This window comes from Protopterus annectens, chromosome 3.part0, assembly GCF_019279795.1.
Source record: "Protopterus annectens isolate FY-2018-M chromosome 3.part0, PAN1.0, whole genome shotgun sequence".
NCBI lineage: Eukaryota > Metazoa > Chordata > Ceratodontiformes > Protopteridae > Protopterus > Protopterus annectens.
Window position 1 is genome coordinate 1,751,026,026 of NC_056731.1, and position 19,846 is coordinate 1,751,045,871.

At 39.3% G+C, this 19,846-nt stretch overlaps 1 long non-coding RNA gene across 1 annotated transcript in view; it reads left to right on the plus strand.

Moving 5' to 3' along the window:
* Positions 1-19,846, plus strand: part of LOC122797323 — a 142,616-nt gene that overhangs the window by 91,839 nt on the left and 30,931 nt on the right. Inside the window, exon 2 of the long non-coding RNA XR_006364071.1 lies at positions 12,241-12,304. This is a non-coding gene — a long non-coding RNA (uncharacterized LOC122797323). The remainder of the gene's footprint in view (positions 1-12,240; positions 12,305-19,846) is intronic.

A 19,846-nucleotide genomic window follows, 5' to 3' on the forward strand; every position in this document is an offset into this window, starting at 1 on the left:
ATCAGTTCATTTGAACAGCTAGTTTGTTTCTTATATTATTTCTTGTCTTTTGTTGCTTGATTTGATGTATTCCTTCAATGTTTCATTTGTTTTAATCACTGCCAAGAACATTTTTTTATTTCCTCTAAATTACTGGTTTCCATCTCTTGAACCAAAACTTAAGCTTGAACAGCTTTTTGCTGAACAGCTGCAGAATCCTTCCCTGCCGGCATTTTCTGTTCACTTTTTTTAATTGTTTTTCTTTCAGGTTTTCCAAACTCTTTGCTGGCATCCAGGCAGTGTATTAACAAGCGAGTAACTAAATATTATCCCAGTAAGGTACAATGGCAATCCTTCTTCTCAGTTTCTCTTTTTTTCTCTGGGAAAGCTGAATTTAAGCTGGTGATCAGTGTGTAGCCATCTTGGAAGTTTTGTCAATTAGTTAATTCTTAATTCCCTTTGCCTGAACCTAGTAGTTCTAAAATGTAATATATATTTTTTATTTAATGCATATTAAAATTCCCTAATGCCATAACAGTCTTCTAGAGTGAAAAAAGTAATTCACAATCATTACATATTAGATTTTTCCATTAAATGCTATTTGAATAATGACTTCCTGCTTACACAATTATTGTTTAATGAAATATACACCAGTTTATTTCCACTATTTGCAGAGGCTCCAGGGACATTTAATGTGTACTAAATACAAACTATATAACAAAAGGGAACAATAAAAATTTAAAAAACAGATATGGCTAAATATCATGAAAAACATTGGTGTCAACTGTTTTATCTACAAAAAAAATATTCCTTGAGATCTCAGTGCCTGTTATGATAGGAGAGGAGGCAATGCCTTGTACCTCATGACAACTTTCCTCGAAGCAGCTTCAGATATGTCTGATCTTAGAAAGTCATTTACATTTTAAATAAATGCCCATGGGGAATATGACACTTTCAACAGTGTAAGGGAAACATGTATAGAGTTATAAATGGAAAAATACAAACAAGATAGTTCCACTTCTTACCCATGCTCTGAGCTACAAAAGGACTTATACATAGTAAGACATTCCTTACCAAAATGATCTCTGGTCTCAGTACTCTTAGCTACTCTAGTTTCATACGATCCCTGAGGAGTGAACTCAGCTTAACCTTCCATGCTATGAATGACTGACCATTCTTTGAGCTGCTTCATCTAAATAGAACAATGGTAAAACAAATGTCTGCTTTAGGGACCTAAACCTGTACTGCCACAACAACACCACCAAATGATGTGACAGATATCTAATGCAACACATACCCCATTTTTAGAACTGGCTGTCCTTACCTATCAAGCAGAATACTTTTCCTAGCAACCTTTAAAACCAGTCTGGGTGGCTGGATGGGTGTTCACAAATGTTTGTCAGGGGATAATGTGTAGAAAATCTATTTAATGGGGGGGCAGTGTTAGCCTCCCACCAGTACTGAGTGAACTGGCAGAGCATCTTGATGATCTCCTTTGCACTGTAAGCCTAGTAAAAACCTATGCAGTAATAGACCACATTGTTGTTCTACGTAGGCTGCTATGCTTAGACGAAAGCACAGAAAGGGCAGATACCTTGCTCAGTCTAGGAAATATGTCCTTCAGGAAGGGCAGATACCTTGCTCAGTCTAGGAAATATGTCCTTCAGGAAAGCAAGCCAGAATCAAAATCACAGGGTGGATGATCAGAAGATGGAAATCTAAAATGAGTAGCAGCTTTGTATTATCTAGCAAACCTGAGAATTATAGCTGAAGTAAGTGATGAGATGTAGTGCATATACCACAGACATCCTTTGGGTACCTCTGGTAAAGCAATAGATTCAATAAAAACAGCCTGATACGTAGTGAAAGCCCCCATGCACCATCCTACTAATACATGCTAACCTGTACCCTGCACCTTAACACAGGAAAGGCTTTTCTGCAACATTATCACCATACAAGATACTCGGGCACACACCACATACATCAGAATAAATGCACAACACTAAATCTATCCCCTTACTTAGTCTTTACTCTAACCCTAACCTGTAAACACTCAATCATTCCCACCCCCTAATGCCAAAACTTTCCATATATCTGAAGTTTTTGGCATTAGTATCCCAAACTCACACTTACATACTATGAAGGGGCTGCCAGCCCAGCTAGCTGGAATTTTTTAAATAATTCTATGTCATTTGTGAATAGTAACATGATTTGTATGCTTGTCTTACAAATGTAAGATAACTATATGTTATGTGTGTATTAAACTACTGGTGCAGAAGTGTGTGTTGAACTGTCTATTCTGTACTGAGCTTCAAGAATATAACCACAGTGTACCCTACTGGAAGAGAACAGAAATGTATATAAACTGTATGCCAATGCAAATGTATGTTTTGATGGTAGAAGCTGAAACATACAGTCTTAACTTGCAAACCCTCAACAAAATAAGTGAAACTGTTTACATTTGTGTTTACCGCCCAGTTTCACTGAAAGAGATAGGATGTCTACAGTTAGAGGATTCTTTCTATTTTCTGGAAACAGAAATAATTACAGGTTTCAAATGTAAAAGTGTTTAACTGTTTTATGGTTTCCAGTTCTAGGCAAACTTCTGTGAGAAGTATTTTTGACACAGAGGTGCTAAATTTTTAAGTTACTGTTAGCCTGGAAACTGAAGGTAGAGGTGAAAAGAATTATGTAATCTGAGATAACCCAGCAGTAATGTTTGATAGTAATTTAAGAACTATCTCAGAGAATGAGTCTGTGTATTTTGTATTTGCCTTTGGACCTAGAAACATCCTTGTTACCAGCACTACATTTGCCTTGCTCAGTAAGTAAGACTTAGGTTACAGTGATTTCTCTTAGAGATAGTAAGATTAGTTTAGATGTTTTCTTTATTTATGTGAGACTGTCCTGCAATGTTGTTTTAAAATGTTCTCTGTGATTCTAAACTCTGTTGTCACTGTATTGAGATAGAGTATTGTTTTGTTCTTTTATTATTTATTATTAAATATATTAAAACCTTTTAATTGTGGCTGGTTTATTTAGAGACATTTAAGGTCTTAGGGTACTTGCATATGTATTTGGTGACACTGGATAGGCCACTCCAATAGTCTTAAAGTCTTGGTCACACTTACCATTTGGATAACATTACAGAGTAGAATTGGTCACACTTTGTAAGGGCCATATAGTAGCTGATAGGTAGTGGTTTGGAGGCAGCTGGTACTACCATATAGTCTGGGCAGAAGGGGGCATAGCTAATGAACCTATGCCAGCCTTCCCCAGGAGTGTCTGTGTGTTTGTATATAAATCCCATCTCATAGTGTGTGTGTGTGTGTGTGTGTGTGTGTGTGTGTGTGTGTGTGTGTGTGTGTGTGTGTGTGTGTGTGTGTGTCAGCTACTTGGGCAGGTACATGAAGCACTGGTTGGACAGAGAGGGTGCTGGAGGTTTTGGCGTGACCAGTCATCTGAGATCTGAACCCTAGAGCTGTGCCAGTGGGGAGTACTATTGGGGATCTGGAGAGAGAGAGAGAGAGAGAGAGAGAGGAGAAACCAGCCCCAGACTGACTGTGATCTCTGTGTGCTCTTAAAGGAAATTGTACTTTATTGTGTGTGTGTATCCTCCCAATGTGCACATCTCACACTGGTGCTGTGGTGAGGATTGAGGCTTCTTGATTACTGGGTCAGTGCAGGGGTGTCACACATACATTGGATCTTCTTACTCCCAATATTTACAACATTCTATGAATGGAACACCTGACTGCATTTCAAAGTAATTTACTCAGTCAAAAACTGCAAATTTGACAAAGTGAATGGCACCTATGTAAAGTGGACAGTTGTAATCTGTGACACAAATTCTAGAATACTAGATCTAGAGTTCATGTTGGGACATAGAACTGGAGCACAGAAATCTCAAAAAGTGATATTTTGGAATTTTTGAGCTTTATCTGATTACAGATCATCCAATTTTAGATGTGTTCCAAAATATGTTTAACTTTGGTCACCTTCTCATAAGTCCAAGAAGAGTTTGAGCTTCATGTCCTCAGCATAACTGTGATAGTGCAGGCCTCTCCCCAGAATAATATCACCCAGTAAAGACATGTACATAGAACAACATATGCCCCCAAACTAACCTCTGCAATGCTACAGAATGCTACCACAAGTGAAGGGGATATTTTGAAGAAAAGACACTAGAAAGTATGCTCTATGGGAAGCAGAACAGGCCAGGACCACGAGTAAAAGACCTCAGTAATACCACAATCCAGAAGGATCCTCTGGTCTGCACAGTCAAATGCTTGTGAAAAACTAAGAAGGACAAGCACTAAATAACAACATTAATAGGAGTTCAAGTAAGGAACCTGGTAAGGGCAATCTCAGCTCTGTATCTTAAGTAAAAGCCAGACTGGAATGTATTATAGATGTTATTTCCATTAAGAGAAAAATCCAGCTGTTCATAAATAATCTTCTCTAGAATATTAGCGCTGAATGGGAGATTCAGAATAGGGTGACAATTATCCAGGGCATTGAAGTCTAATCACATCTTAAGATCATCCTTAAGACAGTTAGAAAACCTTGGATGTAAGGGAAAAAGAGACCATTTAGTAAGTCTAGTGGGAGTAACACAGTCAACAAACAATAAAAATAATTTATTATTGGTAACAATACTCTTGTGGAAGTTTTCAGTTCTTTCTAGCTGTGTTTAAAACAATGCAGCTTGACTTTATCATGACCCCAGGGCTCTTTTTGTTTGTTTGGTAAAATTCTTGAATTGTTGAGATATTTTCAAACTCTTGATCATTTTTTTGCCAGCTGTTACTAATTTCATATTGCTTACATCTGTGGTTCAAAAGCTACTTGTCCAATAGGTATCAGTCAGTAAAATGGCACTCCACCCTCTCGCCATACCTCCTAGTCACCACCAGTGTACCATAAGGCTCTGTCATTGGTCCCCTCCTCTTTAACATTTTCACAAACATCTTTCACACATCCACACAACAGGCATCCCTAACACAATGCACAGATGACCCCACACTCATATGCACATTAGGCAAGCTGGCACATCTTCAAAGAAATTACTCAGGAAGCTTTAACAGCCACTGAAACATGGCTTTTTAACCCACAACTCATGTCCAACTCCTCAAAACACAGACTGCTACTTTTTTCCCCAAATACCACCTCATCAAAAAGCAAAATTCAAAGTTATTGAAATCACTTCTAAAGGCAAATTAGTAGGGGTGATAGTGGATAATGATCTTAAATTCAACCTGCATATTCAAAATTGCATCAGAAAAACTTGCCAAAAACTAGGGATGGTTTTCAGAGCCAAAAACATTCTCACCAACACAACTAAAACTACACTTGTCACTACTTACCTCCTCCCCTCACTACTTTATGGTGCTCAGGAAGCACCTAATTAATAAAGTGGCTACATTTGCAGCAAATACCTCTTTCAGAATCTACCACTTTATAGTACTAAAAAGCCTAAATTGGTTAAAACTACCCCATCAACTAACATATACACAGATTTTCATCACCTATAGAATTAGCCATCTTCAGTCTTCTTGTCCAGCACTAAATAGCATAAACATGTTTTTCCCCACTTCATACCACAATTTCTGTTTGTATTGTAGTTACTTACCCTTAATTTCTCCAAATTGACTAATTTTTTTCCAAATATTAAATCATTGTCATATAAGTTGTATCTGTTCTAAACCAATGTTTTCACATTATGTCTAATTTGGTGTAATTGTTAAACTGTATTTTTTTTTTTTGAAGATTGTAAAATTATTTTTCTTAAAATGTTTTTGTAATTCTTTGGTGCTTTTCTCCCCTGGCCTCCTCTGAAAATGGAAACATGCCTAGTTAGACTTTTCCAATAATCAAGTGTCAGTAACTAAATAAATAAATAAATAAATTGACATTAATTTTCCTTTTTTCTTTCAGTGATTTTCAGGCATTTCATTGCCAGTACTTCTTCATGCACAAAATGGCTCTGTGAAAAACAGATGTCCCCTGCAAGCACCTCAGATGTTTTCTCAGTTTAGGTCCTCAACATGATACTAAAAAGGTAGACTGTCTGCAGGAAAATTAGTGATGGCATTAGGAGGCATTGTCAACAGGCCCATTAGAATTATCCTGTGTCCAAGAAGCTCTACAAATTGAAAGTGGAAACTACTTCTTAATGATCTTCCTTGGTTAAGCTACCTTCATAATTTCATAGATTCATAGGTGTGTACTAGGCTAATGGCCCTGAAGCCTTTACCAGCCTAGCCCAAAAATATTTCCCCTGAAACCTTGCCACCTGATATTAGTTCACAGTTCCTGTATCAGTAGGGCAACTGGAGTGATTCCTGGAGTGAACTTTCTGCTACCCATCCACTCATCGAGATTTCTCTTGAAAAGGACCAGTGAAATGCTCTGCTTGACATGAATGGGAAGCATATTCCAGAGTATGGGCAGTCTTTGGGAGATGAACCTGTCCTTCCAGCATGTTCTATTGATTGTGGTAGTGAGATTGTCATCTCTGGAGCATGTGGCACAGGGGGTGGGATTTCTTTAGGTGTGGCATTTCAAGTAGGGCTGGGTCAGACATGGCTTTGTACATCAAGCAGAGATCACCTCTGATTAGCTGATAAGAGGCTGAGAACAGCTCAAGTTTCTTGAGTCTGTCCATGTAAGACATGTGTTCAAGGCCTAGGATCCTTTTTGTGAGGTACTTTTGTGGCCTTTCCAGCTGTTGAAGTTGTCTGGTTAGGTACATGCCAAACGGGGTGTTATAGTCAATGATTGTATAATGAGGGATGAGTAGAGAGGGATGATGACCCCTTTCTTTCTGGATGTGAACCCTTTGATTATAAGATGTGCCATGTAGAAGGACTTTGTGACCACAGTGGCAACATGGTAGTCGAAGGTGAGGTGGCTGTCGACCTGGGTGCCCAGATCTCTTATGGCCCCTTCAGTGTTTAATGGGCTCCCATCAACATCATAATACATGGGAGCTGAGTTTTTTCCAAAGGGAATGATAACACATTTTTTGGTGCTAAGCTTCAGGCCATGGTTCTAGCACCAGTTACTGGTCTTAGAGAGGCCCTTTTGTAGGATGCCTGCATCACTTGGGGAGTTGATAATGACTCCTAGCTTGCAGTCATCAGTGATCTTGGTCAGTCAGAGTCCTACAGTGTTGGCCTGGACCACTGAGAAGTAGATGACAAACATGAGAGGGCCCAGGACTGAGCCCTGTGGGACTCCTCTCATGACTGGTTGACAGTCTGACTTGGAGTCCGCAACTTTCACTCTGTGGGTCCTGTTTGTGAGCCAGTTTGTAACCCACCTAGTGATATAAGGATTCATGCCTAGTTTGGTGAGTTTATCAAGGATACACGAGTGGGGAATGGTATCAAAGGCCTTGGCCAGGTCGAGGTAGGCTGTATGCACTGCCTTACCCTCATCCACAGCCTTGGTAACTGCCTCGAAGAAGTCAACCAGGTTCAGTAGGCAGGATCTCCCTTTGATGAAGCCAAACTTTGTGGGGTCAACAGTTTGGAGATTGCCTATGTCTTTGTTGAGCAAGTCTATGATGATGTGCTCCATAGCTTTGCATACCAGACTCATCAGGCTAATGGGGCAGTAGTTTCCAGGGTCTGTAGTTGCTCCCTCTTTGTGGAGATGGATGACTGTAGCAGTGCACCATTCATTAGAGACAAAGCCTGAGGTAAGACTGTGATTGAACAGGCCACACAGGTATGGTGCCAGTTCGTTTTGTAGTTCATGTAGGATGCAGCCAGCAATATTATCAGGTCCTGTGGATGCTGTATTCTTGGCTTTGGACAATGCAGCTTTTACCTGTGCCACAGAAATGGTGGGTACCAGGGTTTCTTCTGGAATTGCAATAGGGCCTTTTGGGGGAGAGAGGGGTAAAGCTGGCACTGAATCTCTCTGTCATTATGTTGGCTATATCTGTTGGCTTGGTATAGGAGGTACCATTGTGCAATAACTTGGAGCAAATCTGGGTATTGCCTTGGAGGTTCTTGATATAGCTATAGAAGGCTTTGTGGCTGTTTTTAGTGTCAGCTGCAATTCTGCCTTCATAGCTGGCTTTAGAGGATTTGATAAGGCATCTCAAATTTTTGTTGAGTCCAATAAGGGAGTTTTTCCATTCTTGTGATTTCATTTTTTTCTGCAACAGTTTCTTCCTGCTGTTGCTATCCAAACATTATATACAGGAATAAAAAAAAAGACTAGATAGAAAAGCAGACAGATATTAATGCTAAAAAACTTATGTCCTTTGCTGTCCCAAGAATAATGGAAAAAGCAGGTAGTTCAAATGACCTACCATCTTGCTTGCCCGCATTAATAATTTTGTACTGTCAGTTTCAGATGCAGACTTGAATGTTAGTCCTTCATACTGTAGGAGACGTGATACTGTTCTCTGTCTTCCAACAGCATCCTGACTTTTAGGGGCACCACTGATACCTGACTCCACCCTTCTTTCAATGTCTGTCACGCATGCTGTGTTCTCCACCATTTCTAAGATTAACTGTGGTCTCCTGGTGGCCATAGAGCACCTTTTCTCCTCAGAGATCCACAGACATCAGACCCTAACTTGTTTAAATCTAGTGCTTATTTCCTATGATATCAGTATCCTGATGGTAGTCCCACTGATGCCTACACACTTGATGCAAGACCTTCTGACATCAGTGTCACTGGCTTCAATGATGGTAGCACCCCCTGCCCAGAGAGAGAGAGAGTGAGAGAGAGAGAAACCTGCACACATACATACACACACACACACACACACACACACACACACACACACACACACACACACACACACACACACTCTATCTTATTTAACCAGTGTTAGCTATTTGTAGGTATTCTTTTAAACAGCTTATTCTGCCCTCCTCACAGTTTCCTTATGTTATGCACTAAGTAGTCTTAACACCCTACTGTTTTAAGGATGCAGGTATACTGCATCCAGGGGATTTGTACAGATATGCTGATACTGAGGCATGTAGGGAACCATTGCTCTTCCACCCCAACTGGTCTCCATTAAGTACACACACACACACACACACACACACACACACACACACACACACACACACACACACACACACACACACACACTCTCTGGGGCTTCTGACCATTCAAGCAAACAACTTCTAGTTTGTGTGAGCCCTCACAGTTAAATCATCACACATGATGCAAACATTCTTCCAGGCTTACATGTTTGGCAGGATTTTTAAAACTTTATTTTTGGAAGAAGACCTTAACGAAAAAAAAAAAAAAAAACTTTGTTCTTGGACAAAAAAGTAATCACATGTGTGAAACCACAACCTGGCTTAGAGGAAAATGTTATACTATATGACAAAAAAACAGTGCACATCATCTTTAAGTGTCAACATTTTTTAACTAAGTTACAAGCATACACACGCAAATACAGAGAAAGCTTTCTGCTTAGGAATTATTAGAAAGATAGAAATGAAAGAATAATATTAATTGATTCTTGGGACTTGAAATCACAACCAGCATAATGTGCTGGTGTAACTGGTTCTGGACCAATGAGAGACAATGGGCAAATAGGGTTGAGGTTTCCCATAAGAGGCTCATCCTTTCACTAGGACTCCCCCAGTATGGTGATTAAGGTCAAATCACACACAAACACACACACACACACACACACACACACACACACACACACACACACACACACACACACACACACACACACATTTTATTTTACATTTGTTTACCAGGAATGTTCGACTGGATACAGGTCCTTTTTCAGCGGAGGCCCGGGGAGAAAAGTTCCAGATACAAGGATATTGTTAACATATATTGGCATACATAAAGTACCAGTTACAGAACAATTCAGTAGTTTAACAATCATACAGGATAACATTTTGATGGCAAAAAAGTATAAAAAGTTGAAGACCTACATTTCATTACATGGAAGAAAAAGACTTGTTATTGATCATAATGTTACAATTGCAGTTGAAATGATCAAGAGGATTATACACAATCATACAGATGCAGTTAATATAAATGCAATTGAAATGATAAAAGGGTTAAAGTCTTAACAGATGAAGTTACTATTTGTTGTTATATAAGATAAAAAGGGTAATAGATAGTTTTGGAAATCAGGATGGCCTAACGAGGGGAGTAACAAGAACAAAGCCAGGTGTCCACTAGGTGTGACTTGAGGAGCTTTTTGAATTGTGAGATAGACCTGTTAGAAGTTATTGGGGTTGGCAGTTTATTCCAAATTTTAGGAATATAGTTAGAGAAAACAGATTTCTCACCAGTAATGTTGGCTTTGGTGGTATCTAGAAGGTATCTAGAAAATATCTATCTCCCTCTCTCTCTCTATATATATATATATATATATATATATATATATATATATAAATAATCTATCTGTCTATCTATATGTGTGTGTGGGGTTGTGCAGTGGTTAATATTGTCGCTGCACAACATGAGGTTCTCTGGTTTGATTCTCAGCTGGGGTGCCTTCTGTGTGGAGTCTGCATGCCCTCCCTGTGTTTGTGTGGGTTTCTTCCCACATTCCAAATACATGTCTGGTGTGTTTCTCCCTGGGCCTCTGCTGAAAGTGGGCTAATGTTAAGTAAACAAAAGTAAATAGCATATATATATATAATATATATATATATATATATATATATATATATATATATATATATATATATACGCACACACACACACACAGAAACCCCTCTTCTTAGTTTTTTGGAATGATTCATGCTCTAAGTTGCATATGACTTTTTGGCTGGCGTAAGAATATCAAAGTGTAACCAACATATGGGCATACTTTTTAGTAACCATTTCTGTAAACATTCTCCCTGAGATTCATAGAGGGTTATAGCAAGTGGTAATGTTACCATGAGCGGCTACCTATTTGTGGTAACCTTTTTTAATTCAGAGACTTTCCTACAATACTGATTAGCACAGAAGACAGTTCCACTGGTTGTTGCATATGGTAGTGAGGCAGTCTGGTGAAGCAGCTAATGCTATTTAGCCTTGTGCACTTCCCTGGAAATGCATGCAGCTACCTACTGCTTTATGATGCCAAAAGATTCAGAGAATAATTTGGATGAGTAAATAATCATGATATGCTAAACAATTTTACTTGGCCAAAAGATAGCTGTCATCCATTGTAGTCAATGGGAGAAGCTGCAGTACAGGTATGTTCAGCTTGACATAGGTGTGGAGTGTGTGCAAATGTGTGTGTGTGTGGGGGGGGGGAGTATGTTTGTGTCTGCAAGAGTATGAATGGAGTCAGATGAATGTGTATGGGTGTGTGTGTATACATGTGTCAGAGTGTGGGTGTGGGTAAATGTTTGAGAGTCTTCATGACTCCAATTTTGTGTTGCAGGTGCATGATGTTTAGTGGATGTCTGTATTTATGTGCGAATGTCTATAAATGTGTGTTTTTGTTTATATTTCATATGAATGAATGATAGTGTGTTGACTGTGGTGGAGGTACCTGTGCCAACTCAATGCATGGACTTTCAGAGGACACAACCATCACAAAGGGCTGTTAATACACGTGATAAAAGAATGTAATTTATGGATATGCAAATGAGCCAATAATGGTCTTCCCCATTGTGGTAAAGCTCTCTTTATGTTGCATTTTTTATGATCATATAAATTGACCTACCTGAGGTAGGCAATTTACCTGAACACTGCCATTCTTTTACTGAATCTTAGGATTTAACTTTATAATTTCAGAATTGTAATTTTTAATGATAACTCCTGATTGCAAAAAAAAAAAAAAATGGAGTTGAACTATTCTTTAAAGATGATTTTCCTTTTTATAAAACTGAATTTACACTTTCTGCATAAACCCCATTTAGTCCAAAAGTAAAGCTCTTAATCTGACTGACCTTTTGCTATGTAGATGGCAATAACAAATGAGTGTAAAGTAGGCTCAGTAAGCAAATTCTTCAACACGTCTGAACATATGTTGCATCTTAGAGCTGCAGGTTTCTAAATGTAATTCTACCCAAAACAACTCTGTATTTCTGATTGCTCCAGTCAGAACTGGCCATTTCTTAGATGTCAGACTTGATCCAGTACTTGTTTTGTAATTTAAAATTCTAGATAGATGTGCATATGACTGCTTTCATTAGTATTTAATTATGAAACAGAGAATATAGTCATTAGTATATCATTATGAAATGCAGACTGGTGCATTTTTGTCTTTCATAGAACGTACTATTTAATAGATTTTGTTGTTTTGAACAGGTACTGTGAAGAAATCTACCTCTGAAAAAAATGCCAAAAAAGTTTCACTAGCACCCAGCTTCAGGTATGTCAAAATTTAAAAGAATGCACATTTCTCCCCAAACTAAACTTGATTTGGATCTGTTCATTTTTTTCTTCATGAACAAGAGATTAATGCCTGTGGTTCATGTCATTCTCTGACCCATTACTAATGCTTTATTGCACATCAGCAAGTCAAATGGCATCATAAGTACTCGCTCTTGGGATCTAAACCTCTTCTACAACATCAACAGAATGGTTTGGACGGACAGGTATATTTTACAGGTGATACCACTGCTGTGGAACAGACTCCTAATCTATATAAAACAAAGTTCATCCCTGCCCATTTTCAACTTAGATATATGGATGGGAAACAGAAAATTTACCCCAGGGCTGCCTGTTGTACTACTAATGGACAGCAGCAGCTCCTAAATGCTTTATTCCATGTGTGGGTTCTGTCAAATTATCTATGGTATGAACCCAATTATTCTCATTAGGGGTAATGTAGTTATCGTCCATGGGATGGGTAAAGCCAGTTTATACCTAAATGGGATGGGTATTTTTGAGCACAAAAAGGAACATTGGATAGTCTTAAAATGTCCTGCAAGGGTAGCTAGTCTTGTACTTGCCTATGAACCTATAAAATCAACCAAATACTGTAGGTCTGCTAATGCAGTTGGAAAACTAAATACAATGCGTGATATTAGTTTACAGGTACTTAATTCTCTTTATCTAGCTAGCTAGCTATATGTGTGTATGTGCCTGCAAGTTTGTGTGTGTGTGTGTGTGTGTGTGTGGGGGGGGGGGTAGTTATTTATTTATTTATTGATATATTTATATATTGTGTGGTGGAAATAATGCAAACTAGTTTCAGTTATCTGATAACATTGTACAGCATATCAAGTTCTGCCCCATCGTTTGCTTTGAAATTCACAGTAGTTCTGATGAAAAGCTTGTTTCTTGTTTCTTGTTTTAATAAATATTTTTTCTTCCACTGATCATTGGTCCGCATAAATTTTTTTCTAGATCTGCATACTAATCATAGATCTGTTTGAACCTTAAGCTAGTAAATTATTTGTTTTCAGTGCAGCATTTTGTGTAGACTAAGCTGGAAAAAATTCACAAACATCCAAAATGGGATTTCAGAGTTAAACCATAAATGCTGGTTTAAGAATGTATATAATAAATATAACCATCGTCGTTATCATCATCAACCCACTTTTCCCATTTTCTACATCAGGTAGAAGTGTTGTGTCAGATGTGTGTGCATGTATATATGTCTAGTTTTCTCTCTCTCTCTCTCTCTCTCTCTCTCTCTCTCTCTCTATGGATTCACTTAAGAAGCTCGAAATACTGAAATATCAAAAGTCAGTTTTTCGAGCCCATAAAGTGGAATCCTGAAAAGAGCGAAACCTCAGAAGCGTGAAATTCAAAACCTCGAATACCGGAGGTTTTGAATTTCGCGCTTCTGAGGTTCCGTTGTGGTTATGGATTCAGGCAAGTGTGTATGCATTATGGTTTTGGGTAGGGGCTGTGGTGTGTGTTAATGTGTTTTGTTGCTGGGATGTGTGTGTGTGAGGAGAATGTAGCTTGTGTGGTGGTGTTTTGTGTGTGTTTGTATGTAGTGCGACATCGGAGTTAGAATATTTAAGTAGGGGGGGTGTGAGGGCACAGCCCCCCACATGGGGGGTGCATGGGGGCTTGCCCACCTGCTATTATGTAGTAGAGAGCTTGTGTTTGTGTGTGGGGAGGAAGGTGTGTGTGTGTGTGTGTGTGTGTGTGTGTGTGTGTGTGTGTGTGTGTGTGTGTGTGTGTGTGTGTGTGTGTATAGTAGAAGAGATTTTGACTTTTACGCTTCTGAGATTTTGTTGGTTTAAGGTTTCGACTTTATAGCCTCGATATACTGAATTTTGACATTTCAGTATTTTGAGGATATAAAGTGAATCCATATATATCTAAAGTGGAATTTATAAGATATTATAACTGGTTTTGAAAATGTTCCTAATGTCTTAACCATGACTGTCAATGTTAAGAGTAATCGTACTGTTATAGATTGCCTACATTAATTTGTAATTTCATTGTTTCTTGAAGCTTTTCTCCCCAAGATTTTGCTGAAAGGGGGTTTTTAGCCCATTAGTGTATCCCAGTTAACAAATATAACTAACTAACTCATTCACACTACAACTGGATTCATAAACATAGTGTAGAGTTATATAAAGAAGCTCCTTGCATGGTGTTAAGCAGATGGTCATGTCATTAATATGATTGCTAAACATTTATTTAACATTTGTTTACCAGGAAAATCTGACTTAAAATGAAGCCACTTTTCAGTGGAGGCCCAGAAAGAAACACTCCAGATGCATATCTTTGTAACATGGGAGGAAACTGGAGCACCCGGTGGAAGCCCACACAAATGCAGGGAGGGCATGTAGACTCCACACAGAAGGCACTCTAGCCGAGAATTGAACAGGAGGACCTCTTGCTGTGGGGCGACAATGCTACTGTTGAACTACTGCTCCATCCAATACATGAATTGTGCTAATGGTATGCTATTTGTATACTAATTGTGCTAATGGTATACTGCTGGAATACTTCATACATCAAGCACGGGTCCATATATTGCACAGTTGTACAATGTCATCTGTGACAGGGAAGTAATTGTCTGCCATTAGAGTGTGCATACGGCAGCCTTCATGCACAGTGTATACAACATAGTGTATGTCCTGCTGGGAAGATTTCCAACAGATAGCACAGAGGGCATGGAAGTACATAGTAGAGTACCATATTTCTTGCTTATTGTAGACTGCTGTCATGCCATCCTGCACAGCTGTAAGCAATAGTGATTCATCAAGAGCATTAGCTCATTGCCCACAACTTTGGGAGACATTGCATTAACATGTATGCTAATGAGGGAAATCCAGCTGACTGTTTGCTTGCTTTTGTAGGTGCTCAAACATATCCCTCTGTTTGAGGGAGATGGGGTATGAGTGGTCAAGGCAGTGTGTTTGTGTGTGTACACTGGGAAATGTCAAAGCATCCCTTATATACACGTATAAAAATTGTGATTTGTCTGTGCAAGTAGTATTGATATAGTTGCTCATCTATGATATGCTGAGCAGCACATCGCCATTACTTGGGCATCAGGTGCTGGGCTGTTGAATTTTGTACTGTATGTCTACACATATCTCTAAATCTGTGTCTGTGCTGTGCAGTGCAGTCCATGATTCATAATTTATTAACTGGATTACACTGTGGAGCCCCATTTGCAAGCCAACTGCAAATGTGAACTTCTCATGGAACATAGTTGTGTATATTGTTGTTCCACTACTGATAGGTCTATCTATGAATCACACAAGGATGTAGTATGTAGCTTGTATTGCAAAACCAGTCCTACACAATTGTAGACCATCTCTGTAAATCCTGGCCTTAAACTCTGACATTGCAACATCATCCTTAATAATGTTAAGGAAAGACACAAAATGAAACAACTGCTCAGAGTAAGCACTGTTTCATAAAATGAACAATGTATAATAGCCTGTATTTCTAAAGTGTTGATGATTATACATTGCAAAAGCTAATGAGTCAGAAATACAATTAATGACTGGAGAGTTTTGCTGCCTCAGGATGAACCTTTAAAGTGTACTTGTCAAGGTACTTGAGTTATTTTTTTCTGTAACTGAAGAAACTGGCTCTGCTTGACTGTCTGATCACTGTTCTTTGGTCCTTTCATTTTACATGTATAGTGAGAGGAAGAATAACCCTTTTTAATTGGCAGATTTATTGATAGAAGATATTGTTTATTATAGGTTTTTAGCAAATAAGGAAATAGCATTGTTATCTGCTGCCAAAGAGCTGACTGAGAAAGATGAAAATCACATACCTTTCTACTAGTGATTAGGGAATATTCTACATTAGCACCTGCTAACATGGAGGTGTCTGGGGCACTATCTATACATTGCTATTCCGACTGACTTTATATTTTGCTGACCAGTCAGGAGTCTGAATTTGCATAACACATGGCACTTAAGAAAAGTGGTGTTTAAACTGGAATTCTGAAATACTGAGAACTGACTTTTTTATTGTAGAGTACATCTCTTTTTTTACTTTCCATACAAAACTATCACTATCCGTACTCACACGTAGACTGTATTGTGTAGAAGATCTGCTTAAAACCAGACAATTCTCCTTTTCACAATTATAGTTATTCAGTTTTAAATGCTTTAGTTTTATGTTGACAATGCAATTGTTACATAGACTGCACTATCTTGTTGTAAGTTCTGAGGTAATTATGAAAATTACTATTTAGCTCATTAAGACATTATGTCAGTAATCTCTCAAATGTGAGCTGAGGCAGCATTGTAAAAGTGTTCAGTCATCACAGACATGTCTAGAAACATGGGAACTTTGAGATGCTACTGTAGTTCTGATTCAGCAATTGTAGTTTAAGAAGAAGGTTTTTGGCCCCTTCCATTCAAAAATGTAGATAGCCATTACCGGTCAAATTCAGGAATGAATCACATTTTGATAACAAGGTGTTTCCAAGGAAAAATCTGAAAAAAAGTTATATCCTTCCAGTTTACCTGATGTTGTGCAAACATATATGCAGCATTATTTTCAGGGTAATTATAGCGTAACAGTACAGGCAACCCCTGTATCTATGTTTGATTCACTGTATTCCAGAAGTTGCATGCGTTATGTAAAAGTAATCATAATTTTACATAATACTTGGTGCAGCAGTAGCGTTGTTGCCTCACAGCAAGAGGTTCTCCCGTTTGATTCTCAACTGGAGTGTCTTCTGTGTGGAGTCTGCATGTCCTCCCTGCAGTTGAGTGGCGTTTGAAAGACATGCGTGAATGGGTGTGCCTTCGTTGAAGGTTGGGCATCGAGCTGGCACTTCAGCACCGTAAAAATCTACTGCCAATCAATAGCGGACTGGAGTTCCACTGTGGCGACCCCTAACTGGGAAAAGCCGAAAGAAGAAGAAGAACAACAACAACTTATGTCAGAGTATGATAGTGGTTGTGCAGAAGAGATATGTAAATGTGCTGAAGGATGTGGTACCACGATTAGAAAGGAGCCAGTCAGATCATGTAGAATTTGGCCTACCACTGCTGTCTCACCTCCCAGTTTCACAACATTACTGCATTTTATTTCTCTCTCACTTAAAACAGATTATATAAAATCTTTAGTCTCTGCTGATGTTCCTGTTAATAGTAGTTTTAATATTACTGATTGTTCACCAGAGACTACCATATCAAGTTCTACTTTGAACTGAAAGGCAAACTTTGCAGTGGCATAGCAACAACTGAATGACAGGCACATTTCTGTGACTATAGCCCCTATTACTTTTGTTCAGAGGCACACATTACTGAGATAGAAGTGCAATCCAAGCTTTTTTTTTTACATATGCTTTATAATCGCATAGAGAAGACTACATGAATGAGAAGGATTTTTTATTTTATTCATTCTTAAATATGACCAGTGTCCAGCTTCACGTCCATACTAGAAATTAAATAGGTGCAAGTGAACCAGCAACATTAAGATCTGATCTTGTTAATCTTCATTCATTCATTCCTTACTGATGGGTGTCGGTTCTGTCCTCGGAACTGAGTCGGCCTTATAACAAGCTCGTGACAGCTAAAAAAAACTCTCGAGCTAAGCTTACCCATAGTGTGTCTCTCCCTGTTACCTCAGATCTCATTTGCCGTGTAGATATCAAGATGTGTCAAGGCAGCTCTCAGCTAAGTGATTTAGAACTTTTTACTATTAAAACACTTTTTGATAGCATTTCCTCCTTAATCCTATAATATTTTACTTTATTAGTTAATTGCTAGTCTCTATACCTATTTGAGTGCCTCTTGCCCCCTTTTCCTTACCAATTTTGGTATTCTAAGTACCATCGCTGGTACAGGCCTTTCCTCCTCTATTTCTTCTACACTCTGAGGTAATTCTTAATACCATTGTTGGTATTCCCTTTCCCCCTTTTTCTCCTTTTTGTCTATCTAGATATCTATCTTTATAGGGAAAAAAAGCTATTTTTATAGATATTTCTGTTTTGATAATTTTTGTGTGTTTGCGTGTGTCTAACTTGTTTAGTGGGACACTACTCTTGGATTGTCCTACTCCGCTATGTCAGAAAAGAAAGGAATGACAGGAGTTAAACAATGTGACCAGTGTGGTCATAAAATGCCAAATGTGGACACCCATATCTCTTGTGTTTACTGTCTGGGTGTTCCTCACTTATCTGTAAAACCACCATGTGAAATTTGTAAAGGATTTAATGCATGCACTTTAAATGAGATGAAAAACAAGTTAATCCTCAAGGGTCTTTAAAAACTTCTTTTTCAGAGACTATTTCTGGGTTGGAGGGTTCACCCCCTCCCAAGAAAGAACACAAATGAAAGAGCCATTCTGTTCTTTCTTCACCTCATGACACTGACTCTAAATCTTCGGAACTGAAGGCAAAAGTTCCAAAATTGGCACCAGCAACTTTGGCACCAGGGCCACAACCCCCTTCCATGGTGCTGTCCTCGGTTCCAGGACCTCAATTATCCAGGTCGGTACCAACCATGTTACCGGTAATGACCACTGTACTGCCCATGCCTTTACTTACTACTTCAGCTCCGATCTCCCTTTCAGAACCAAAAATTCTCCCCTCCCTATACATCTTACTAGTCCCAAGACCATGGTGTCGAATGGAGAAACAGTCCCTCAGACCCAATATTCCCCCAAGGCAGACCCCTTCTTTGGTCAACAGTGTAGCCTCTTGTTGGAATGGCCTGACACTCCGTTGGTTGTGCCAATCCACTCCTCCAGGAGCCTCTCAGAATTTGATGTGGTGAAACTTGTGGATCAGCTTCTGGCGGGCAGAGGAATCACAACCCCTGTCAAAACCTCCCTCCCACCCGGAGCCAAGGGTTTTTCTCCACAGACTCCAACATATACTCCTCCTTCGACCTCCTTGCAGGTATTGAAGCTTTTGACATTGATGCTTATCCCAGTTCCAGCTTCTTTGATGCCACTGGTTGACCACACCATGGTTCTGGAACTGACCCTTTGACCATCAACTCATTCGGAGTCGAGCCATCGTCAGGATCATGACTGGACTGTCAGCACCATGACCTCTAGTGCGGTGCCCATTTTTTCTACAGTGCTGTCCACTAGGGTTCCAGTTGTCTTGGCAACACCAAATCCTCTTGGGGCTCCTTCCCTGGAAGTGGGCTCATTGGAGCAGGGTGTGACTCTGGTTCCAAGATTGTCATTCTTGGTTCTGGGCTCCCATCCCTCTTTGGGTGGACTAGCTTTCCAGGTGATGGAGAGGGCCCTTGCCTCCACAGGCACACAGATGGTTCCCTCGGTATCGGAGTACCATACATTTACCCCCTCTGGTCCACAGCTGACACAGTCTACCACATCAGGATGTCGAGCATAAGAGACGAAAGATACCTTACTGCAGGCACCCTCTCTTCAGAGTCCTATTCAAATTTTCCCACTGAGGCGGTACCATGTAAGAGATCATCCAAGAGGAAGCATGTGGTCTCCCCCAAAGAGTCCCTCACTGAAGATACAGACTATGATGAAGGGGAGG